Source organism: Castor canadensis, chromosome 15, assembly GCF_047511655.1.
Source record: "Castor canadensis chromosome 15, mCasCan1.hap1v2, whole genome shotgun sequence".
NCBI lineage: Eukaryota > Metazoa > Chordata > Mammalia > Rodentia > Castoridae > Castor > Castor canadensis.
In genome coordinates, this window is record NC_133400.1 from 70,485,976 (window position 1) to 70,512,261 (window position 26,286).

General features: G+C 38.6%; 2 protein-coding genes across 37 annotated transcripts in view; one reads left to right on the forward strand and one right to left on the reverse strand.

Moving 5' to 3' along the window:
- The window catches only part of LOC109676523 (centrosomal protein of 295 kDa-like), a 32,515-nt gene extending 21,782 nt beyond the window's left edge, over positions 1-10,733 (forward strand). The window contains exons 8-14 of the mRNA XM_074056438.1: positions 2,970-3,560; positions 3,914-4,066; positions 5,968-6,066; positions 8,389-8,462; positions 8,620-8,721; positions 9,420-9,588; positions 10,389-10,733. The gene's annotated coding sequence lies outside the window, so the exon portion shown is untranslated. The remainder of the gene's footprint in view (positions 1-2,969; positions 3,561-3,913; positions 4,067-5,967; positions 6,067-8,388; positions 8,463-8,619; positions 8,722-9,419; positions 9,589-10,388) is intronic.
- The window catches only part of LOC109676524 (TATA box-binding protein-associated factor RNA polymerase I subunit D-like), a 62,814-nt gene that overhangs the window by 26,452 nt on the left and 10,076 nt on the right, over positions 1-26,286 (reverse strand). The gene's annotated exons all lie outside the window — the stretch shown is intronic.

Genomic DNA, 26,286 nt, shown 5'->3' on the forward strand with positions numbered 1-26,286 from the left:
CATTCTATCAACATTCTATGGAATCTGGCAACACTGGGTCTTTTTTGGTTTTTTTTTTTTGACAGTACTGGGGTTTGAACTCAGGACCTCACATTTGCTAGGCAAAGGCTCTACCACTTGAGCCACTCCACCACCCTTTATTGTGTTGGGTGTTTTCAAGATAGGGTCTCTCAAACTATTTGCCCAAGCTGGCCTTGAACCACAAGTCTCCTGATCTCTGCCTCTTCAGTAGGTAGATTACAGGCATGAGCCATCAGCTCCTGACAACGAGTCTTCATGAGCTTCCACACCTTGTAGATCCAATAGCATTCTGTGCTAATGGAGCATTACAGTCACCTAATATGAATGGGGTGGCACCCATAGGAAGACCCATACACTGCACCTCTCTCCTCGGGTCCTGCTCATGTTTCACTGACCTAACAGACTTCACTTAGACAAAACACAAGTTTAAATGTAACATTGTTGGATAGGGGTTTAGCTCAGTGATACAGCACTTGCCTAGAATGTGCGGCCTTGAGTTTGATCCCCTGCACTACACATACACACAATCTATCTATCTGTCTATCTACCTACCTACCTATCTATTTAACTGTGCACACTCATGCATAGTTAAGAATTTTAATACGGTGACAGCATATTCATATATAAATATGGTGACCCTGTATGACTGACTGCATTACTTGCATACCCACAAAGGCAGCCCTGTCTTAGAGCCTTACAAGTCTGGTAGATCGTGAACATTTAATAAATAATTGAGAGCCAGGCACAGTGGCTTATACCTATAAACCCAGCTATTCAGGAGGCAGGGATCAAGCAGATTGTGATTTGAGGCCAGTCAGGACAAAATTAGAAGACTGTATCTGAAAAAGCACAAACTGGGGGCATGGCCTTAAGTGGTAGAGCACCTGCCTAGCAAGCACAAGGCCTTGAGATCAAACTCAAGTATTGCCTAAAAATAAAAAAGTAAAAATATAAGTAGACAAAGAGACTGAACTAGTACCCATTGCATGCTAGGTACATGGAAGACTGATAAGAGATCACAGTCTAGGGGGAACAAGCAAAGCAAACATAATCACAGTTATACTCAAGAGTGCTATACCTGTACTACCACCCTGCCCTGTTTGCCATTGGCCTACCTGAAGTTCTGCATTTCTAATCCAGTTATTCAGGCTGTAACCTCCCAGGGTTGAACTGTGTTTCTGTTTGGAGTGGAAATAAAACAAGCAAACTGACTGACCTTTTAGAGATAATAAAGGATTTTATATTAGTTCTTATTTCTACAGTAAGCATAAATACATAAAGTACCTTTTTTTTTTCTTTTTTTGCAGTGCTGGGGTTTGAACTCAGGGCATTCACCTTGAGCCACTCCACCAACATGTTTTTGTGATGGGTTTTTTTGAGATAGGGTCTCACAAACAGTTTACACAGGGTTGACTTCAAACTGTGATTCTTCTGATCTCTGCTTCCTGGGTAGCTAGGATTACAGGTGTGAGCCACCAGGGCCCAGCTCTAAAGTGCTTTTTATTAACCTCATTATGGATAAATATACTAAAACCAGGCATGGTGTCATGCCTATAATCCCAGCACTGGTTGGGGGAGGTATTAGTCTCTGCTAGGTAGCAAGACCCTGTCTCCAAAAAAAAGACACTAAATGAATATACTATTCATTGTATAGAGTGTAGACTTTGACATGTTCATAAATAAGTAAGTACCTGCTGGTTGCCTCATAAATAATGTAATAAAATGTTAACATTTGGGAAATCTGAGTTAAAAGTATGCAGGAATTTTTTTCTGTGGTATTAGGATTTGAATTCAGGTCCTTAAGGCTTGCTAGGCAGTGCTCTACCACTTGAGTCACTCCAGCAGCTTTATAGGAATTATTTGTAATATGTCAATCTGAAAGTATTTCAAAAGAAAATGAAAATGTCTTACTCTTAAAAACAATTTTAAATTATTCAACTCAAAAATGTATTTAAGGTAATTGAAGTATGATTATATAGCACTTGGGGTCCATAATCAATAATTATTTATATTTAATTTGGAAGACAGATTATTATTTATTTATTTGTTTTTTGTTGGTTCTGAGGTTTGAACTCAGGGTCTTGCACTTGCTAGGCAGATACTCTACCACTTGAACCACACTCTCAGAGTTTTGCTTTAATTATTTTTCAGATAGGGTCTAGGGATTTTGCCTAGGGCTAGCCTTGGACCAGCAGTCCTCCTGCCAGTGTTTCTTTACAGGTCTGTGCCACCATGCCCATGTTGTTTGTTGAGAGGCGGTCTCACTAACTTTTTCCTTGGGTTAGCCTCAAACTGCAATAGTCCTGATCTTTGCCTCCTGAGTAGATTAGATTATAGGAATGCACTATGCCCACCTCAGCTTATGCATATTAAATAACAAAAGGACAATAAAAACTAGTGGTTGGTAAAGTGCTAAAGTAAAGGTCACTTGTCTCAGCTTCCCTGGAGGCTAAGGAGATAGAAGGATGCCTTGAGTCCAGGAGTTCCTGCTACCTGGGCAACATAGGGAGATCTGTCTCTTACCAAAACAAAACAAAACAATGTTAAATATCAAGTCATTAATGTATGCCATAGCAAATTTATGGATGATACACTGGAAATGTCATCAAAAGTAGAAATCCAGTTTCTAAGAACCTATGAGTCTGGAAGATTTAAAAAAAGTTTGCAAGACTATTTCAAGTGATTGTGAGGGACCACATTTGCTGAGGAAGCGTGATAAAACTGAGACTGCTCAGATTAGTGAGGTGTTCTATTAACAATTTTGGCTCATGTTCCAGCATTGCTCTTAGAAACAAATGCCCTTAAGAGTTGTCTGTGAGCCTTGTTTCCTGTTGTGATTGGTCTGGAGTGAAATTCCTCCACCCACCTCTTTTTTTTTTTTTTTCTTCTCCCTGTTTCATTTTATTTATTTTACTGTGCTTATATACCTCATCACTTGAACACTTCAGGTAAGTCTTAATCTCTACATATGTATACCTATTTGCTATAATCTTTATGTATGTATACCTATTTACTATCTTAGTGTAAGATAACAAATTGGTTATATTATCAGAAAAATTGAGTATTAAATCTGCTTGCTATGAAAGTATATTTATTTGTAACTTAAAGTAAAAATTTGAATTTCAGAAGCTAATTGTGCCATAGGTTTACATTTTTATTGGTAACTTAAAATTTCTTTTGTAAAAATAATAGTTTAAGAAAGTTAATTTTTAGTTTAAAAGTCAAATGTAGATAAGATACACAAATTATTATAGAAATTCTTATATATCTTGTTTTATATATATGTAGCTATACATTTCATATATGTTAAAACATACATACTTTTGCTACAACCATTTAAACATTTATTCATAATCCTTAGTAAGTACTTTTTGTTTCACGACCCATTTTCCTGGGTTGGTGAAGTGGCTCAAGTAGTAGAGTGCCTGCCTTGCAAGCATGAGGCCCTGAGTTCAAACTCCAGTACTGCCAAAAAAAAAAAAAAAAGACTGACTCATTTTCCTTAGGTCATACATTAGAAACTTGCAGGTTCTATCAAGGTAAATGACCAAAGAAATGAATCGTAAGTGCTTTCTTTTTTATTTCTCCTTTGGCATTTTCTCTTGTCAGTTTATTTTAAATATTAATCCTTTAAAATAACAGTATTGGGCTAGAAGTATAGCTCAGTGGTAGAGTGTTTGCCTAGTGTTCATGAAACCCTGGGTTCTATCCCAGCACTACAAAAAGGAAAACAGTAGTATTAAGAGAGGTCACTTGTCTGTTGCTCATTTGGAACACTGAATGCTAGCATCTATGGTTTCCCTTGTTGTGTAACTAGACTCTGTGAGGATAGAAGAGTCTAAATGCCCTTTGCTCTCTTTGGGTAACTGAACTCTTAAATGCTCATTTCCAGAGCAGTGACTGATCAAGCTTGGTGCACTGTGAGCTTTTGTGATCATTTTCCAGCAATAGCTTTATTTGTACAATCTCACACCTGAAGAAGAAAGAAAAATGGCTTGTACTGAATTTTCTTTTCATATGCCAAGTCTAGAGGAGCTTGCTGAAGGTAAAAACAATACTAACTGCATTTCTAAGAAGTAGTCCAAGAAAAAAATTAAAAAATTGTAACATATATATGTAGCCTACTACTTATCTTTACCTGTATTTTACTTATTGGAATGGTACTTTTGATACGGAGTTTTCCATTTAATTATCTGTTCTGTACTGATTTTATTGAGAAAGTTCAATTTCTGGGGTTGTGTTTTAGGGGGATGGGAAAGTTCAAAATTCTGTCCCTTTAAAAAAGCTAAACTCACCATTTATAGATTCTTGATGATACCAACTTTTACAATGAAAATGACTATAGTACTCCGAGGTTTAAGTAAGTATAATGCCCAAAGAGTTGCAGAATTTTGCAATAACTTTTTGCCAGTTACAATATTCTGCAGATACATAATCTCCTATTGTGTTTTAATCACGTTCCCAAGCATGCTTCTTTTTCCTGGTGTCCTGGAGTTTGAATGAACTCAGGGCTTAGAGCTTACGGAGAGACATCCTCCAGTCCCCTCCTTCTGATTTGAGAGACAGCCAGTACTCTGCTTAGATTCCTCTCTGTGTGTTTTATGTATTTTACCTTATTAAACAATTTAAAGCAGCTTCCCAAGATCATTTAGGAGGGGAGATGGATGAGCAAAGGAAAAATGGGGACATAAAATTAAGCCAGGAATACTACTAATCCAAAACTGTAGAGTCTGTTAGAATTCTGACATTTACCTGACAGCCTTTTAAGCTTTATGTAGAACTCTCCCTTATTTCTCAAGAGTGTATTTTCCCAAATAGTTAATCAGTTCTCTGTTCTCCTAATAAGAATGAAGTCAAGAAATATACTCATTTTTTGTTTTGTTGTTGCTTTCCTCTTACAAGCTTCCTGTTTTGTTTCCTAATTGAGTAGTAGCTAGTAAATAATCCATCTTGCTAGTATTTTTTGACCTACCAGTCATTTGTTTTCCCTTACAATACAGCTAGGGATCTTTTCTTTCAGTGTCTTTCTCTCTCTCTTCTTTCTCTCTCTCTCTCTCTGTCTCTGTCTCTCTCTCTCTCGCTTTTGTATGTGTGTGTGTAGTATTGGGATTTGAACTCAGGGCACTCTACAGCTTGAACCACACCACCAGTCCATTTTGCTCTGGTTGTTTTGGAGATAGAGTCTTTCAAACTATTTGCCTTGGCTGGCCTCCAACCATGATTCTCTTGATCTCAGACTCCCAAGTAGCTCCCAGGTGTGAGCCACCTATGCCCAGCTTATGTCTGGTTACTTTAGTTCAGCATTTGTCTGTAACCTTCATTGAAGTTGTGGCATGTGAATCCTTACTTTTTAAAAAACTTAAATATTTACATTTCAATAGGTTTTTAGAATCCCTTCCCCCAAAGAAAGCCCTCACAGGTGTGCAGTCTGTTTATCTTCAGTGGTTGGTAATCACTGTGGATAAAATATTTATGTGCTTTAGTGTATCTTCTAATTATACCAAAGTCTAATTATATTCATTAATAAAACCATTTCTGGGGCTGTAGGTCAGTGATAGCACATGTGCTGAAGCACATGGCTAAGGCCTTAGGTTCCCTCTCCAACACCATCAAAACAAGAAAAGAGCCGGGTGCCAGTGGCTCTGTAATCCTAGCTATTTAAGAAGCAGAGATTAGGAGGATCTTGGTTCGAAGCCAGCTGAGGCCAATAGTTCTAGAGACCGTATCCCAAAAAAAACCATCACAAAAAAAGGCTGTTGGAGTGACTCAAAGGTATAGGCCCTGAGTTCAAACCCCAGTACCACACACAAAAAAATTTTTTCCCCTTTTTTTATTACATAAATTTAGGCTAACAGTGTGACACATAGAAAATTTAAAGGAATACTTGGTATATGGTGGCCACATTTTTACCTAATGTTAAATAATCCTTTTTTATGTCTTTATTAGTTATGCAAAAGGGGCTAAAAGATAACTTTGCTGATGTGTAGGTCTCTGTAGTTGATGGCCCTGATTTGACTAAAGAACCATTTACCTTTCCTGTAAAAGGTAAGCAGGTTTTTGTTTCTTGTTTGTTGTGTTTTTACATGCTTTTGGTTTTCAATCATAATCTTTTTCTAAAGCCAGTGTTATTTTTATCTATAAAAAAACTATATTGTTACAACTTTTAGGCTATATTTTGACTAATTTCTGTGCTTATTGCTTTTAGATGTTGGAAATTTAATTTTATACCCATGTGAGAAAAGATTGTGTTTTATGTACTTTCAAAACTTTCACTGGCTGCATAATAGATACTTAATGGGCTACAATCTTGATACCACATGAAAGTTTTGTTTTTAATTGTTCAAGTGACTTTTATGGAAACTAACTTTACTTTTTAGTTTTATTTATTCAATACTGGCTATATTTGATTCATCTATTAAATACTTCTAACCCTTTAACAAATTTGCCACGTTACCATCCACTGTTTGAAGTGAGAAGGGAAGGAAAATAACATTGGTTGAGTAAAATAGTCAGTGTTATAGATAACTATATATGATGGCTTAGTTTTTACAGTGATACTGCAAGATAAAATACTAACTCCATTTTATAGATGAGAGCTGTGAGGGCTGAGAAGACTCAATGTGAATCATAGGATTTAATGCAGGTCTATCTGTTTCAGAAGTCTAATCTTCTCCCATTACCTTACTATGATGAGTTTGGAGGTAAACGCATTATTCTCTTACTATGAAATTGACATCTTTTATTTAAAGGTTATTTGCCATAGAATTCCTGGAGCCTAGTTCTGTTCTGACACATACAAATTTCATTACCCTGAGTAAGCTGCTTAATGTAGCTTACCCTCAGATAGATTAAAACTAGGGGATTTCAGGTGACTGTCCTTCTTGGGTGTTTGCAGCTTAAACATTCTATAATTACATGTTTGCGTTCTAGAAAGTTTGTGTATCTGATAGCAATTTCTCTTAGCACCTTGAAATTATTTGGAATAGTATTGTTTTCTTCAGGTTTTTCCATCTATCTTGTGGTTTCCATCTATCTTGTGGTTTCAGTCATTACCTGGAGAAAATCATTTTTAAATCATATGTGTAATAGATCTCTTTTTCTTAGTTATAAATCAGTATTTCTGGCTGCCTGTAGGATATCTCCACCTGTAATTTCCTCTTCTTATCTCTACAGTCATCATGGTTAGGTATTATTTCTCTGCACTGCTAAAAGAATCCCCTAACGGTTTCTCTACACTTCAGCATCACTGTCACTTAATGAAAGTCTTGTCTATGCATTTCTGCTGATTCCATGGAAAACATTTTCTAAATACCCAGTTACAAAAGGGACCTATAAGACTTTTATGTACCTATCTGCATAGCTGAAGAAATAGAGCAATTAAATGTACTTTGCTGTGTAATATGTTAGCATAAAACTGGCAAGACTACTTTTTCTCAAACAAATGATAATTATTTGCCACCTTACACTTTTAAAAAGTTCCTTTGCCCAACTCGTCTCTAGCTGTATTATGATAATAATTAAAAATGTAAGCAGAGGACTGGAGGTGTAATTCAGTGGTAGAATTTGTTCTCAGTAGACTCAAGGCTTGGGGTCAGGAATCCCCAGCACCAAAAAGAAAAAAAACAAGTAGAAAGCTCCTGGCCTGTAAACTTATCTGTTATTAGTTGTCATTTGCATAACAATCTTGGGAATAAACAATTTAGGAGAGAATTTCCCAATGTGGATCTAAAGAACATATATTCTACAAGAATAAAACGATTTAAATTTAAAAACAAATTTAGCCAAAATAAGAAACAAGCACACACCCCCAGACAAAATAGATTTTTAAGGGAGTAAGGCATTATAGATTAATTCTAGAAACCTTACCCAAACCAAACTTTGGCCCTATTAGTTGCCCTATAGGTCAGTTATGTCAAGCCATGCTTCCATATGATGATATTGGGAACACAGTTAAAATAGGACAGAAGAGGCTGGTAGAGTGGCTCAAGTGGTAGAGTGCCTGCCTAGCAAACTCAAGGCCTTGAGTTCAAACCCCAGTACCACACACACAAAAAAATAACAGTAATAAATTGACTTTGGGCTTGACTGCTTTTCTCTAGGCCTCCCCCCCCCCCCCGCCCCACGCAGGAGTCTCTGTTCTTTCTTCTACTTTCCTTCCTTTCCTAATAACACTCTGTCACTTTGCACCTCAAAATAAATAAATAAATAAAATAGCACAGGAGTACTAGCTACTTACACATCTTCCAACCCCTGCTATTTGTAAAACTGTATGAGAATGGAGAAGTTAATTTTAATAAATTACCGTTTTTGGCATTTTATACTTGAATTGTATGTTTGTGTGTTTGTAAGATGGCTTGTGTTTTTTAGGCATCTGTGGGAAAACTAGAATTGCAGAAGTAGGAGGTGTGCCTTACTTAATGCCTCTGGTAAACAAAAAAAAAGTAAGTGTGCATTTATGCTTCACATTCCATGAAGATTGTAGAAGGTGGTTTATTCCTCTTTATTATGTGGCAGGCAAGTGCTAATGGACTCAGTTATAAAATGTAAATCAGGAAATCTGTATGAGTTATGATTTAAATAATTTTTTCCTCTTTATAGGTTTATGATCTGAACATGATTGCAAAAGAAATCTAGTTACCTGGAGCTTTTATTCTTGGAGCGGGGGCAGGCCCATTTCAGACTCTTGGGTTCACTTCTGAGGTGAGCATCCATATCATCATTATATGAACCAACAGTCTTTTTTAGGACCAATATTTACTGAGGATTTACTCTGTAACAAGCACAAGGTATTTGCTTTGTATCTTACTATTTCATTTGATCCCAAAGCAATCTCATGTGGTAGCTATTTCTTATCCCCATTGTACACTGAAGGAAGTTAACTCACAACTGGCATCAAGTGGAGCAAGGACTCTAAACTGCAGGTAGATTGAATGTTAGACCCCAGCTTTCCCTGGGCCCCTAAATCTTCCTGGCGTTCTGTGGCAACTTTAAGAATAAAGACAGCCAATGGCAGTGGGAAGTAGTCCATCTTAGGACAGAATTCTGGTGTCCTCAATATTTAAAATACTGCCACCAACCTTATTTAATTAAGCATAGGACTAGCAAATGGAAGTCTCAAAGTTGCTTGAAGATATTTTATAGAGTATCAACTGCTCTATATTTCTTTAGAGAAGGCTTATAGTTACTAATATTGATGCCTATGGTAACATTTCATCTTACGTCTTTGATGTATTCTTTCACTATATAGATTCATGACAACTAATTAGTACTAACTGGTTTGGAGGTTTCCTTTGCCATCATGTAGAATAATGTAAAGAAATCAGATGCAAACTACTGAAATTAGGAAAAAAAAAAAAGAATTGTTATGTCCTTGCCTTTAACCTTCCCTTCCAATATAGCCTACTTACCAGAACCCAACAAATGACTAAAATCTCCAAGTTGGAGGCTGAGGCAAAAAGCTCTCAAGTTCTAGGCCAGCCTGGGCTACATAGAAGACAATGTCTCAAACAACAGCAACAACAACAAAAAAACCCTCCAACTTGGCTTGGGGGCGTGATACCTCAAATGGTAAGAATGCTTGTCTAAAGTACTCAAGATCTGGGTAAAATCCCTTGTACTACAAAAAATAAATAAATAAATAAACAAACCAAAAAATAAAAGCCCTCCAACTTAATCACATCAGTGCCCTGCTGCAAAACCTCCCTCACTGACTAGAGACTAGAGCTCAAATTCCCTAGCCTTCCACATGCTTCAGCCAACTTCACTCTTCCCTTTTACCTCTCTCTACACAAACCTTAACAGCAGCTGGATTGCTCATTCTCTGAAACACGTTTCAACTTCAGCTCATGTAGGAAACAGTAACTGAGCACCTAATACACGCCACTTATTCTATCTGTTGAGCAGCCACCAGCACCATGCTGGGCTTGAAGCTGATGCCAACTTCAAGGACAGGAATCTGTCTTCACAGAACTACGGGCAAGCTTAGACTGTTTCTTTGCCAGGAAGCCAGCCATGTAACTCCCCCAAATTAAAGTTTTAGTACAGGCCCATTCCCATCACTTTAAAATGACTTTTTAAAGCACACAGGCCACTGTCTTTTTAAGATCTTTCTCAAAATTAAAATAAGACAGCACTCCTTTTTAAATTTATCTTAAATGGTTACATAAAAATTGTACATATTGATAGGCTAACATGTAATGCTTCAATACATATATATACTAACGTTTAAATCACGTTAAACATCCGTCCCCTCAAACATTTATAATTTCTTCATAGAAAAAATAAGTTGAAATTCTAATAAAAGTGTAAAAGAAAAAAAAAAAAAGGATTCCTTCTGTCCCAAATTTAAAATAAGTGTTTATTTTCAGTGCCAAAAGGCCAATCCAGCAAATGAGCCCAGCCTGGTAAAACACGCAGCCCTGAATATGAGACCAGAGGCTGAACACTGGAGCCCTGTTCGCAGCTGAAGAACAGTATGGGCTCTGGACTTGCAGTCCCAGGAACCGGGTTTCTCTATTGAGCAACAGGACAGCAGCATGATGCAGACCTCTGGCAGAGAGACTGTGGGGAGAACTCCCAAAGACCTGCCACATGAGCCTCAACATCAGTAGACCCCAGCCCACATTAACCCAAGAAAGTCAAATCAAATAGACTACATTCAGGGTCACTTAACTTTGACTTGAGCACAGCAGAAATGGACACACAAAAGATTTGTGAGTATGCAAACACTGCCTGAAGAGCTGCCTCTGCTCCTCAAAGGCCAATTTAGAGTGTGAACTGGTAACAACCCAGGGGGCAGACAGGAAGGGGAAGACTGGCATTATGCATTAAACAAACCAACAACAAAAACCCTAAACATATACCTGCCCCTTGACTTAGCAATTCTAATCTTGTGAGTTTCCTAGCCAAGAAAGCAAAGACATAGCCCCAAAATGTATGTACATGATCAGTCTTCTCAGAATGTGATCTAATATAAAAACTGTGAAAAGGGAAAAACAGATTAGGTAAGTGAATGATGGTATACTACACAGTCATTAGAAATGATGAGACAATAAAGGAGAATGGAGGAGGGCGTGGATTCAAGTATGACATATTTTAAGAACTTTTGTAAATACCACAATGTACCCCCACCCACCACAATAAAAGTAAGTAATAAATAAATAAACAAATAGAGACGAGACAGAGCTAGGGATGTGCAAAACCTTGGGCTCAACCCTCAGCAAGGAGGTGATTATTGCCATGGAAACATTAAAAAAAAAATTTTTTTAAATGATACACAAAGTATCTCTCACAAAATGTACCCCAAAAGGAAGAAACTGACAAGGCAACATTGTTTTCACAAGTCAAATTAAGCACTTTTTAATAGCAATTTTATATTAGAAAAATGCATAACTCAGTTGCCCTCCAAACATCTGCATCCAATCCCCTCTTTCACACTTTCATTGGCATTCTAGGAAGACCACCAAAGAAACCATTTCCATCTTCACAGCAACTTCTGCCCAGGAACAAAAAGAAGAAAGCAAATGCATAGACAGTAATGTTGGGGTGAATGAATATACAACAAAAGTGCAGCCCAAGTTTCTGGTTAGTGTCCACACTAAGCTAGAACAAAGGCCAGGGCAGACCAACTGCAGAGAAACTTGGACTCTTTCATTCCTCATTTTGAGTTTGGAAAACAGAACATAAAACAAATGAATCTAAGTTTTGTTCGACTATAAGACATTAAGACTTCAGGGGTTTTTTTGTTTTTTTAAAGAAAAAGGCAACCACCACTTTTTAAAGCATGAAAAGCAAGTCCACAGTCGGAGGACAAGTTCAACACAAATTCAGAGGACAAGTTCAACAAATATCCTTCTCCGGCTGAGTATCTAATTTATGTTACTCTTGCTTTCTATCTCAAATGTCCCTGGAGGCAGGGGAGATAACCTATCTAATTTACACCTCATAAACCTCACCAGCTCAATAAGCATTACCAGGTACTTTGAGATAGGACTGATTACTTCTTATAAAGCCCAGTAACAGAAGTCTTTCACTTACATTTGGAATTTTCCACCTTCCAAAGTCCTAATGTCCAAAGTTCAACGACAATGTAAAATACATTTGTTTAAGTCTACTGATAATTAAACATATCCTAACTGGCTAGCTTCAAAACACATACATGGTAGTATTGAATTTATCACCAGCACTAGGATAACAGAAAATCTCCACATTTCAACAAGGGCTCAATTCTCACTTAAAACCATTCCAGACCATCTTTGCTTTGGTAAGAATCTCAATTTCAAAAGAAGGGGTTTTCTTAATTACAACAATTTTAACTTATGAGACTAACCTATAAAGAACTCAAATTTCTGAGAAAACACTAAAACAGTGGCTGGAAAAAAATAAAGTATAAAAAACACATTTCACTTTTGTGAAATGTGTAACAAGCATACCAATGTATTAAAGCTGACTTTCGCAGAAGAATTCAAAACTCTTTACAAGTGTATCACCTCATTAGTTTTCAGTGTTGTCTGAACTCAAAGGCTATCCTAATAGTATATCTGTCCCCTACCATAATGATGCTTTTAAATTAAATGTGTAATATTATTTTTAACTAATTTTAAAATGTATCTTGTCAGAAAGCAACCCTTTGATACATCTAATGTCATATAGGACAAATGACATGAAAATTCAGTAAATTTTCTGTTATTGTGTTGATAGAGACCAATACTGGCTTGAAAACTTAAAAACGGGAATAATTAAAAAGGACCTTCGGCTAAATTCTAGTACTTGAGTTTCACTCCTGCTTGCTTCTTCTCTTGTTCAGACAGATAAAGGATTATGGATTAAAGGGTGAAAGACTAGAACCATCCAAGAATCTAAGGATCCCAGAGAAGAGAGAGCTGCTGTAGACACATTCTCATCAAGTACACTGGCTACAAATCTGGAGCCTTCCATCATCTCTTTGACACTAATTTAAGGATCAGAACACTTAGATCTTTTTGTATTACTGGAATTAGAAAATTACATTCTTAACAAGAACATATTAAAATGAATTTTAGAAGCACTAATTATCTCTTAACATTGAGACATTATTTCACAAACCTCTCCAAATCTAAAATTTTTACCCTCTTCCCCACCCCTAAAAAAGCCAATCCTTCCTCTTCATTTCTCCCATTTCCATCCATTAAAACAGCAATCACATAGTCACAGGTCTCCAAACCTTGGGTCGATACTGAGTCAGTCCTCCCTTTCCCTCCAGCTTTAAACACAAAACTACACTACTGCTTCCTCTCTCTTTGACTAATGATTTCATACCTACTCAGAGGCAGGCAGGGAGGAAATAGCAAGTTCTTTAAAAGCCTTGCCCTGACTGACAGAGTCTTGGGATATTTGGTGTCTACAGGGTGGCAGCAACATGGTTGCTTTTGTAACTTCTCCCACCCAACCACCCAGCATTCAGACTCTCATGGAACCAGTACAACTGAGTACATTGGCTCTCACCTTTGCCCACTCCCCTCTAGTTCCCTAATCTCCAATATAATGATCTTCCTGGGGCCTTTGATCAGCTGAGCCTACTGCCAAAACTTCTCAACTCCTCAACTGGCACTCAGGGCCCTCCACCAGCCACGTTGACCTAGTGCACAAGAGGCCCAAGCTTTGTCTGAACTAGTTTCCTTATCTTGAGTAAACTTACTCCACTCCCCAATCAGAATAAACCATGTACCTTTCCATATCTAGCCTTTCCTACAGTGTTCCCCCGCCACAATCTTCCATCTTTTGACACCTAATTGCACTTTCTCTTTTCTGATTTGATTTTAGCACTTATTTTGCAACTAACACAGCAACTATCACATGCTCCTTAATGATACTGTTGTACACTTCTTATCCTCACCATTACAACATAGTGTCTGAGCCAGGCATAGTGGTACAGGTCTGCAATCACAGCACTCGGGTGGCTGAGGCCAGCCTGGGCTACATAGTGAGACCCTGTATTTAAAAAAAACAAAAAATAAACTTTTAGGGATGAATCCTAAGGACATACCCTCAAAGAAATGAAAATAAAATATTATTTATGAGTTTAAAAAACACCTAGCTAAATCTAAGGACTCAATGAATTATAATAGAATTATCATGACTACATAAATTATGGAATTGATGTTCCTTATAAATGTTACCAATAGTAATCAAGAATCATGTTTTAGAGGATTACATACAGGTATTCCTTTATAAGAGAAAAAGAAAATTATAAATTCAAATTTATAATATGGTCCCAATAAATCAATGGATAAATTCCCACCACATAAGCTTATTTTCTGACCCACAGACCTAGTTTTTTGTTTTTTTACTTTTGGTGGTTCTGGGGTTTGAACTCTTGCTAGGCAGGTGCTCTACCATTTGAACCACTCTGCTACCCCTTTTTTGTGTTGGGTACTTTCGAGTTAGAGTCTCACGAACTGTTTGGCCAGGCTGGCTTCAAATTTTTCTCCTGATATCTACCTCCCAAGTAGCTAGGACTACAGGCCTGAGTCACTGGCACCTGGCAGATCTAGTTTTTTTAAGCTATACGTTGTATATAATCATATATAAATATTCCTTTGGGGTGTTTATAAATATGTTTGTATTAATATAATATTAATTAATTTATATTAATTAATATTAACATAAAAGTGCTAGTTTAAAATATCAAAAACAAACATTGTTTTGCATGGTAGGAGTACAGGTGGGGTTTTCCTATGTACTTTCTTCCACAATGAATATATTGGTTCCATAATCAAGATGGGAAACAGTAAATATTGTCTTCAAGAAATAAAATTTAATTTTAAATTTCCTGTCTTCTACTTCGGCTTTTCATAAGATACAGAATATAGTAGTCCAGCTTCTTGATCAATTTTATCACATCACATTTAATATTAAGTGACAACACAGATTTACCAAAACTTAAGATTTCAAGCCAAGTGCCGGTGGCTCACACTTATAATCTTAGCTAGTTGGGAGGCTGAGATTGGAGGATCACAGTTCAAGGCCAACCCATGTAAACAATTCACAAGACCCCCAGATATCTCCAAAATAACTAGAGCAAAATGGGCAAGTGGTCGAGCACAGGCTTTGCAAGCACAAAGCCCTAAGTTCAAGTCCTAGTCCCACCAAAAAAAAAAATTAAGATTTCAAAATACAACAGTCCTTCCAACAATTCCACTTCTGGATACACACCCAAAAGAATCAAAAGCAGGGACTCAAACAGACATCTGTGTACCCCTAGTCACAGCAGCATGTACACAACAGCCAAATGGTGGAAGCAACCTAAATGTCCATCAACAGATGAATAGATAAATAAAATGTGATCTATACAAACAAGGAAATACTTTTTGCTCTTAAAAATGGAGAAAACTCAGGCCTGGTACCAGGGTCAAGTGGTAGAGTGCCTGCCTAACCAACACAAGACCCTGAGTTTAAATCCCAGCACCACCAAAAAAAAAAAAGGAAATTCTTACAAATGCTACAACATGGATGAATCTTGAAGACATTATGCTAAGTGAAGTAAACCAGTCACAAAAGGACAAATATCAGGAGTCTACTTATATGAGTTATGCAGAGTAGTCAAATTCAGAGACAAAAAAGCAGAGTGGTGGTTGCCAGGGACTGGGGGAATGGAGAAATGAGGAGTCAATGTGTAATGATTTATTTCAGTATGGAAGTCTGGGAAAATATTGTCAAGTTTCAGAGCTTCACAATAGCTGCACAATGTGAATGAACTTAATTATCACTGAAAGGCACACTTAAAATGGCAAAATTTTATGTTCTGCATATTTTACCACAAAATCTGTTTTTAAGACAAAAACAACAAAAATCACAATCACCTACAAACAACACAGCAATGTTTGCAGGAGTCTAGTGACTCTGACCTAGGATTCTCAAACCAATGCCATCCATGTGTTTAGGCTGGACATAAAGAGTAGGGTGGATTTTTTTTTAAAAGGCCCCAAGAACAATCAATTCAACAACAGCGATTTACAGAATAGATCTGCACATGGCACAGGACAATGGATAGCAGAACGACTAAGTAAGTGACAGTTCCCTAGGAGTATCTGCACAAATCCAGAAGTGCAGGGAACAGCTGTGCCACAGTAGTCTCAACCTTGCACTTACCTAAGTCACAAAGACAGCTTCCTGTCTTGGAGGACACCATTTGATCCTCCAGAAAACAGGAGGCAAGAGGCTGCCAGGAAGTCATATCCCATCCCCCTTACCTCCCCCTCTAGTGACTGTCAGGAGACAGGCTCTCGTGGCCACCTCCTGGATTCTGGAGAAGGATGAGCTGCCTGAGTGCTTTTCATAATGGTCCCAAGCAGAGCTCCAGAACATTAGGCAACTTAGCTGCCGTCTAGCTTTGGCTCGCAACATCAGGGTGTCCTCATGGCTCAAAAAGTAAACAGCAGGATCACCTTCTTGATGTGCTGGACAGGGATTCCAGGAAGCTGATATCTCTACCTTATTCTTCTCTGTGTAATCTAAAAGTGAATCCTTGTATCCTATGGGTCAAATCAGTCAGGTCTTGCCCTTAACTTGTCTTTTGTGGGAGCTCAACAAGTAGTCACAAAAATTCTCAAGACTCACTATACCTTTACATGTGACCAGTAAAAAGATTGGAGAACAGGGATATAGTCTGATAGTACAATGCTTGCCTAGCATGTGTGAGGTTCATCCCCAGCATCACCACCCAAAGGGGAAAAAAAACAAAAACTACTTGTTGGCACTTAGTTACCAAAATTAAATTTCTCAACCTTATTTGTTCACAGTCTTGTCTTCCTCCACCAAATCCCACCACCCCTGACAGCAGACATGGGCTCTGTCTCTCTATTACTTTCCTTGGTAACTCCCTCCAGCTTCAGCTAGAATGCTTCTGCACGTCAGTACCTCAGTAAATACTACTGACCATCTCTCACATTATTTTGTCCCTGAGCTACAAGCAGATCAGTTGCTACTCCTTTGTTTCACAAAAACAGTAATTCAACTATGATATATTTGATAGATTATAAGAATGTTTGTAAATGTTCCAATGTACCCCCAGCACAACAATAATATAAAAAAACAAAAGTAGGAAAGATCATGTAGGTTTTAAGAGAGACTTCCTTAAGGTCACATTTTTAGACATCATGGTTGACTATGGTTGTTACTGTGATGTTGTTATTAAAAATCCACGTTAATTTCACCAGTGCAGGGACAAATAAAACAGGTGCCTCTGAATATGATACATGGCTTCTGCAGTAGTCCTGACAAAATGCATAATCTGAATCTCATCAAGAGGAAACATCAAAATCCAAACTGAGAGATACTTTGCAAAATAACTGGCCTATACTCTTCTAAGATGACACAGTCAAAGAAATGTTGAACATCTGGGCACCGGTGGCTCAGGCCTGTAATTCTAGCTACTCACAAGGCAGAGATCAGGACAATCACAGTTTGAAGCCATCTTGAGCAAATAATTTGACTCTATCTCGAAAATACCCCACACAAAATTAGGCTGGTGGAGTAGCTCAAGTGATAAGAGTATGTGCCTTGGAGTAGCTCAAGTGATAACAGTACGTGCCTAGCAAGCATGAGGCCCTGAGTTCAAACCCCAATGTCAAAAAAAAGAAATGTTAAATAGATGCTGAATGAATGCAGTACTTCTATTTAATTGACTATTTACTAAGTACCTATGTATGGGCCACATACTGCCCTAGGGAACTGTGACAGGCAAAACAAACATAGTCTGTCCTTGGAGTTTATATTCAGGGTAAAGGGTAAGGAATACACAAGAAACAGGCAAAAAAAACTAGTATCAGACTGTGGTAAACACTGTATAATAAGGGTAAAGTAGTAGAGATCGATGGAGCTGGGCAATGGCCTCTACCACTAGAGAAGGAGGGGTAGGTTGTCCCCTTTCTTAGGGGAGATCCCTGAAGAAGTGACACAGGATGCTCAGGAGCTAGCCAGGTAATGGTCTTTGAGAAGTGTGTGCAAGGCAGAGGACTACAATGTACAGACCCTGAGCCAGGGTCAGACTTGCAGCTTGAGAAGTGTGGAGGCCCTTGTAGCTGGAGTCACGGTGTTAATAAAGGAGGTTTACGTGGCAGGCTGAGGACAAACACTAATGACTGTATTTTACTCTAACCGCAACAGGACCAAGTAGGGGTTATAAGCAAGTCAGGGCAGGACGGTCAAAAAGAAGAGATTAAAGAGAATGGATCACAAGAAGTAATAAGCAGCAGCCAGGTAAACATGCTGCATCTTCCCAGAAATCCCTGTGACTGCAATGGTCTCTTTTTCCCTCCCCAGTTCTAACAGTGAACAGCAGCATTACTGCCAAATTGATATCCACACAGTAGCGGAGTACTCGGTAGGTAATATGACTTGGTTAATCAGCAGGAGCACACTTTTCCAAAGTTACACAGTGCCCAGCAAACCGTGCAAGGACCTGAAGCAGCCCTCTCTCGCTTATCAGTCAGAAGAACTCTTCTGTCTCACCAGCTTTCCCCAATGTCACCTGCCTTGCTTACCCCCAACAACACATTCTACCAGCTTCACACACACAGTAGCCTGCAAGCCATGAACAGTTATTTATACAGGCCAATTAATTCCCAGACACCACTCCACCAGTCTAATTTTTAAACCTTTTTAAATCTTTAACCAACAAAGCAACATCTGAAGATGAAGTTTAGGCTAGGGATAGAGTGGTACAGCACTTGTCTAGTATGCTTGAGGCCCTGGGTTCCATCACTAGCACTACCAAAGAATTTTCTTTAAGCCTTTTTGTGTGTGTGTGTGTGTGTGTGTGTGGTGGAACTAGGGTTTCAACTCAGGACCTTATGCTTGCAAAGCAGGCTCTCTACCACTTATGCGAAACCTCCAGTCTAAGCTTTTTAAAAAGATGTATGAGTTTAAGTGTTCAGCGCATACTAATCTGCTCCAGTCACTGCTACAGTGGACGTATCAAATCAAACTCCAAGAACAAAACCCAAAACTAGCTAACAATACAATCTAGCCACCTCGGTTTCACAGAATTAATCTTATTTACAAAGTAAAAAGAAATATTATCTCCAGGAAAGGCTCTCAGTTTCTATCTTCATAACAGAAATTCTCACAGCTGTCAGAGTATATACCATTGAAAAATGGGATGGAAGTAAACAAGCATGCAAAGATGCCAATGAAAACCCTTTCTACATCTTCATAATTTATGGACGCAATTAGAGCCAAAAGGACAACTCTATGAGGACACCAAATGGGCAGTTTTTTAACAAAAATGTTTATTTCATTTCAAGTTACATAAGCTGCTAAAACAAACAAAATCTAGGATGAGAAACCTGATAGAGGTTTACAACATAAGACCATTTTTTAAAATGTGAATAAATCTGGAATTTGTAAGGGGCAACTTCAGAAAGAGAGAAAAAAAAATAGTAGTTATGATAATCAGTAAGTTTTCCAGCTTTGGGGTTAACAAACATCTCAAGACTTTTTTTTTGGTGGGGGAGAGGGAGAGGGGTGGTCATACTAGAGATCAAACCCAGGGCCTGGTACATGCTAGGCAAGCACTCTACCACTGAGCTGTATTCCCAGCCCTCAGAGACATTTATTTTTTAATTTCTTAAAATAGGTAAACTTGCTTTTCCACTAAGGTTCCTCTTTTCAGAAGGTGTTAACCTATCCTCCACTTTAGATTTACCCAAAAAAAATTCATTTCGCCTACAATACTTTGGAATTCCTAAGGAAAAATCAAATATGAATTTTAAAAATATGCATTTGAGAAAATTATTTGCAAACACCATCCTCTGAAAGTTGCTTCTCAAACTCCTTCAAATCTCATCTCCTTTATCCATCCCCCAAAGCAAACAAGAATGTGGCTCCTGCAGTTAACTCTACACCCCTAACCTCAATCTTGACCCTGCCATAGCTGACTAGACATCTTTCACAGAAGACCCATCCAGTTAACTGGACAGAGACAACTCAATCCTCTCTCCTGGGGCACAGAGATTCCACTCAAGTCTTTTTATGGTCCTAGAGCTAAGGATGTTGTGCTGGCCACTTTCCACCATCCATACACAGGAAAGAAAACCATTTTAGAAAGCATTACAGCTGGGGGTGTTGCTCAAGTGGAAGAGTCTGGAAAGTATGAGGACTGAGTTCAAACTCCAGTACTGCCAAAAAAGAATTACAGAAAAATAAGTTTTGAGACAGAAAGAAAGATTAGACCAGCTAAGATTGAACAGAAAAATGAAAATCAAGACATGGAAGGGGATAGCTGCTCAATTCCTACAGGTTGTCCAACTCCCAATGCCAGTTCCTTTTGAGACTCAGTTAAGACTTCTCACCCTTGTTCCTCATACACAATTGTTCTCTCCCCCACTCCCCAACTCATGTGCTTAAATCAGCTTTAATGCACTCAGTCCATTACATACAATCAACAGAATCTTAATTAATGCTTGTCCTAGACGACTCCAAGATGACCTCCAATATAACTCCGGGTATTCACACTCAATACCATCCCTTCAAGCATAGGTTGCACTTTAGGTTGACTTGATTTTAAAAAACAGACTATGGTTTTCATTTTCAGGGTCTCTCCCTCAGAACACCTAGTCTCAGGGAGGTTTGCTGCTTGCTGCACTATGTGCCATTGTGGACTCCAGTCAACAATGAGCACCCAATGCCTACAACAGCCATTTTAATATGCTTGGAAGGAGTTTCCCTTAGTTGGGCCCAGAAATGATTCCAGCACCAACTGAAAGCCCAATTGCCATCTCACTAGATGCTCAGAGCCAGAGGCCCCCAGCTAAGCTGTGCCTAGGGTCCTGATTCACAGAAACTAAGAGAGAATAAATGTTGGGTTTTTTTTAAGCTACAATGTCAGTGTGAGGACTGGGAGGCATGCCTCAAGTGGTAGAGCACCTGCCTGGCAAGCACAAGGCTCTGAGATCAACCCCTATGTACCAAAAAAAAGAAAGAAAAAGAATATAAAGGTCAGGGTGATAACAATGCTATCAGCTTGATATCAATTCTCTAAGACATAATTTCTACTCAGATTAACATCATGTAAAAAACTGGCATTCAGATGGGTCAATTTCTTCTTAGCAATATTTAACCATGCTGTGCAAAGTGGCTTAAAAAAGAGATAGGCTCTAACTCCAATTTCAGGAGACTCATCCTCAGATGTTAACTGCCACAAGTCAGCTCAGTTGTGTTTTCTGTAACATGGGATCTCTAGGGTCCCTGAGGTATGAACACATTGCAGTTCTATGACAGCTATTCTCTCACCCACCACAAAAACTGCATATTCCTTCTATAGTTCAGAAGACATACATACTGTTTTCTACATTACAACTTTGATCACTTTCCAGAATCTATAATATTTGCAAAGTATAAAAGAAACAACTCTTCAATGAAAGGGATTCATTATGAAATCTCTTTTCTAACAAACACCCACTTAAGAAGCCTAATTCATTAAATAAAATGTTTGGGGATGAGTCACTACCAAGTTCAACTAAGCTACCTACAGACTTCAAAATGACCTATTCGCTAGTCTACACAAATCTTTCAGAGGCAGATTTCCCCCCTTCCTGTGGCACCCTAACTCGACTCTTCTTTTCCCCGTATCAGCCTGTCCTGCAAAATTGCTCTGACTACATTCCCTCACCACCTGGGATACCAGTAATCATTCTCTTTATCTCTAACACAAGATTGTAATCACTTACTTGCACATGGCCTCCCCTAACATATCGCTAGGTCCTTAAGGTCAAGGCCCAGGTAAATTGATCTTTGTATTCCCAGCACCCAGCAGGAAATCTGGGACTTAACACTTGGACTGACCAATGTTTGTTGACCCACTCAAGAACTGAACCTAGTACTCCCATAGGGGACATCAAATTCTCACATTTCCAAAAACTGTCCCTCTCCTCTAGAGTAGTACATCTGTGGACCACCTGTAATGGCTAGTCATCACTTGCTCTGCTATCATCTCCCAGCAACACATGTATACTGAATTCTCTCTCCACCCAACCTCTATGTGATAGAAAACTTCTAGAAACAGCTTAACATAGGTGCTACATGTAACTACTTGCTAGAAATGTTAGTTTCAAAGAAAGGAACTCCACTAATTTCTCATCTTTTCTAGTTCCTTATAGTACTAGCATTCTGCTTATATAACTTATTATGAGAATTCCAAACTGAATAACTGTCATCATTTTGAACTCCGACAAAAAAATTTAAATATAGTTTTGCAATCAACTACAGCCAGTCCACACACTGACCCCAACCAACATCAGCATTAACAACAATAAAACAACAAACAACAACAACAAAAAAATAGTAACAAGAGATGTGTATTCTGGATAAAGACTTCAATGGAATACAAATGAACTGAAGGCCAAGACATCATACATCAATTCTCTTAAAATAGTACCTGAAAATGATAAATCACTTAATACACTCAAAGGCAAACAAAATAGCATGGCTAACTTACATCTCCACGACTGCACACTGTGTAAAACGAATGGCTCCTTAGATGATTAATCTGAAGACATTCAAGAGGAGCACTAGCTTTTATTAAGAGACTATGATATCACCAAGCACCAGTAGCTCACACCTGTAATCCTAGCTGAGTTTGGGAGAATTGAGGCTCGAGGTCAGCCCGGGCAAACAGTCTGAGGCCTCATCTCCAAAATAACCAGATAGATTGGAGGCATGTCTTGAGCTGTAAAGCATCGGCTTCCAAGCACAATCCCTGAGTTCAAATCCCAGTCCCACAAAAAAAAAAAAGACTGATTTCATATTCATTGTATGTACATCTTTACACAATTATGATCTATTACCCAAGGTCTTAAAAGGGTACTTAATAAGTACTTTTGTTAGTCTCATTCCAATGATTTTTATATGCTTAAAATAAAATTTTTTAAATATTCAGGATACCTCTGATCCCTCACAATTTGCTAAGCATCCATTTTATACATAGTTTAAAAATGGTTTACCATATTTTCACTTTGTGTACATTTTCTAGCATATCTGCATTTTAAAAATAGCTGAGAGAAGTAAAGGACATATTTAACTTGGGAAAGGAAGGCTAGACATGCCCTGAAAGACCTCGTATTTCATGCAGTCAGGAATACACTAAGTTTGTATAAACTTCAGATTCACTATAAAAACAGTATTCTGGGTCACTCTGGAATACAAAAAGAATGCAATGAAAATAAGCAAGGTGTGGCTGCGTTTGCATGATTAACTTGCTCTGGAGTGCTCAACCTCCACGTCAGTCCAGATGTGCCATATAAACAAGGACAGGTTTGTTCTCATGATTCCAATAATGCTGCTAACTGGTTCTGCACATGCAAACAGGCAGGCCCGAGCAGTCACAATACCAGTCACTTCGTTGTCTCCTCTTTCTGCAGGTGTGCTTTTAAGCCAAGTGCATAATGGCCAGGCCACCTGGATTCCCTCTGTGCTCTGTAACAGGGATGTTGAAAACCACCCTGTGCCTTTATAATGATACCTTCCCTAGCAAATGTTATGTGCTATGCAGCAGCAGGAGATGACTACACACTTCTAAACCTCAGGCTTTGGAAACCATAGTTAACTTCAAGAATCACTTCCATGTATATATTTATAAACATGTTTACCCTTTGGGAACTGACATTTTGGGTTCAGATACTCTCAGAGGCAATGCTTCATTGTACCACACCACCACAGGCTTTGTAGCCACCTTCACCTAAGCAAGTTGCAAACCAAGACGATGAATTTCTCAGACTTGATTTCAAGAAACTCACGTTCCTCAATCCTGAAGCAAAAAGTTAAAGAAACTAACTTGTGAAATGAAATCATTTAAATGGGCTCACCCCTCAACATATTTTTTTCCTCAAGAGTATAATCATACAACACAGAGCAACACAACAACAATCCTCTCCTGCCTCTTCTTGCAAAGCTTTTTACCAAGGATGTCCCTGAATGCTAGCCCTCTGAATCAAACATCCCTTCTAGTCACTGCCAGCCTCAGAGAGCCAGGCCTTCCTTCATGGTGCAGCTGAGACTTCAAAAGGTCCACAAGAATACACAATTGCATTGAGCACTCAACCAGGTCCAAACTCCTGTCAGCAAAAGCAGTCAGGTCAAAGCTTTGTAGACTCTTCGAAGTCATGCCACTTCTACATTTCTCATCAGAACAGACTCTCAAAAGGAAAGTCTACTTCTGAGCACTAATAAAATATGAAAAACACACAGAGAACTAGCTGATTTTGAAACTGAAATGAAAAATAAACTGGGGGTAAATAAGAAAAATTTACCACTTTTTCAGCAAAAGCACACAGAGTGAGAGGACACAGATAAATTTGAGTAAAGAAATTATATAACCCAGGCATGATAGTGTACTTCTATAATCCCAGCACTCAAGAGGCAGAGACAGGAGGATTGCAAGCCTGGGCTACACAGTGAGACCCTATCTCAAAAAGAAAGAAAACAAAAGGGAGGGAGAGAGGGAAGGAGGAAAGAAACAATCTTTAAGTATACACAGAATACCATCCCACCATCCACTGTCTGACTGTGAACTGTGTCTTTTCTGTCAATAGTACCTAGGAGCACCCTCTTCCGACATCATGATGTTAGTTCTACAAAGCTGAGAAGAATAATTCAGCCTTTGCAAAACCTGAGTGAAGGGGAACTATCATTCCCATCAAAGCAAAAGTACTGGAGCCCTGGAGTGGTGCAGCTTGGAGTCTGTGAAGTCCTCCCTGGGTCCTTGAATGGTGAGAGTGACAAAGGTACAGAAAGCAGAACCACTAGGAAGTTACTCTACTGAGCTGCTCTTTCACCTTGCACCCTGGAGCTTGCTGTTCATTGACTCTCAAAGGGAGGAGAGGAGCTGCACCTCAGGGGAAACTTCATTTGATAACGTTTGAAGTCATTTTTTGTTGGTACTGGGGTTAGTGGGTAGAAGTTGGAATGATGCTATACATCCTACAGTGGACAGGGCAGCCCCAACCAACACCAACAAAGAATCATCCCACCCAAAATGTCAACAGAACTGAGGCTGAGGAACTCTGCTTATAGCTTGTCATAGTCCTGCTTTATTGAAGTTGACCTTGAATTTTATACCCAGAAGCTGATCTTGGCAAATACACTTTCATATGTGAATATAAATAATCAAGACAAAAATCCATTTACAAAAATTAAGTTTTAGAAACAGAAGTCTAAAAAGCATACAGTCAATCTCCAGTGTGTCCTTCTTTAGTGGCTATCAATATTGTTGTTTATCACTATGTTCTAAACCATGCTAAAGTTAAAACCAGACATAGAAGGCCAGGTGAAAAGCACACATTCAATGTCTTGACTGTCAACCTTCTGGTCTGAAGTGAAGACACAGTTGTAGTATGAGGACAAGTTGCATGAAGACATCCTGCGCCCAGGAACGGACCACAGACAACTAGCTGTCATCTAGCAGCTGCCTTCCAAGCTCACTCATCTACAGGATCTCCTCTGATTTTCACCTCAGCCAACCACTCCTTCTTACAATCTCTCCATCCTGCCCTCTTATTCCTGTCATGATATTATATTATCCTAGACACAAGAATAAGTTTCATTCTCAAAAAACTCAACTCACAGCTCAAAACAATGTTTATTAGAATAGTAGTTTAATAAGAGAAGAAAATTTTGTTCCGATATCCAACTTCCTGACTTCATAGCAGAAGTCCACAAAGCCTCTCCCCAGCTGACTATCCCTGTTGACTCTGACAATCACTGCTGTGCTTTGCTGTCCAGTCCAAGTCATTCTTGGCAAACACCAAAAACAAAAGTGCCCCACCCACTGCTGGCTGCATATTTTAGAAGACCTCTGAGGGTTCTGTCCACGGCTTCACCACTTGAACTACAAGTAGTATTCTCCCACTTCAAAAGAGAACTCTACCAACAGCCAAGTGTGCTTGCACAGCACACAAGGATGCTTAAGACATGTCGCCTATCAGACATTTATCCCCATGTGGTTTATACCCAAGGTATCCCTCAATACAAGGTCTTGTTGAATATAGTGATCCCTTGGTATCCAAAAGGAATTAGTTCCAGAACCCCCACCCTCATGGATACCAAAACCTAAGGATGTTCAAATCTATATATAAAATGGCACTGTACATCTCCTACATACTTTACATCACCTCTACATTGCTTATACTACCTAACACAATGTAAATAGTTGTTATATAGTATTGCTTAGGAAGTAAGACAAGAAATAACTGTCTGTACATGTTCAGTACAGAAACAATTTTTCCAAGTATT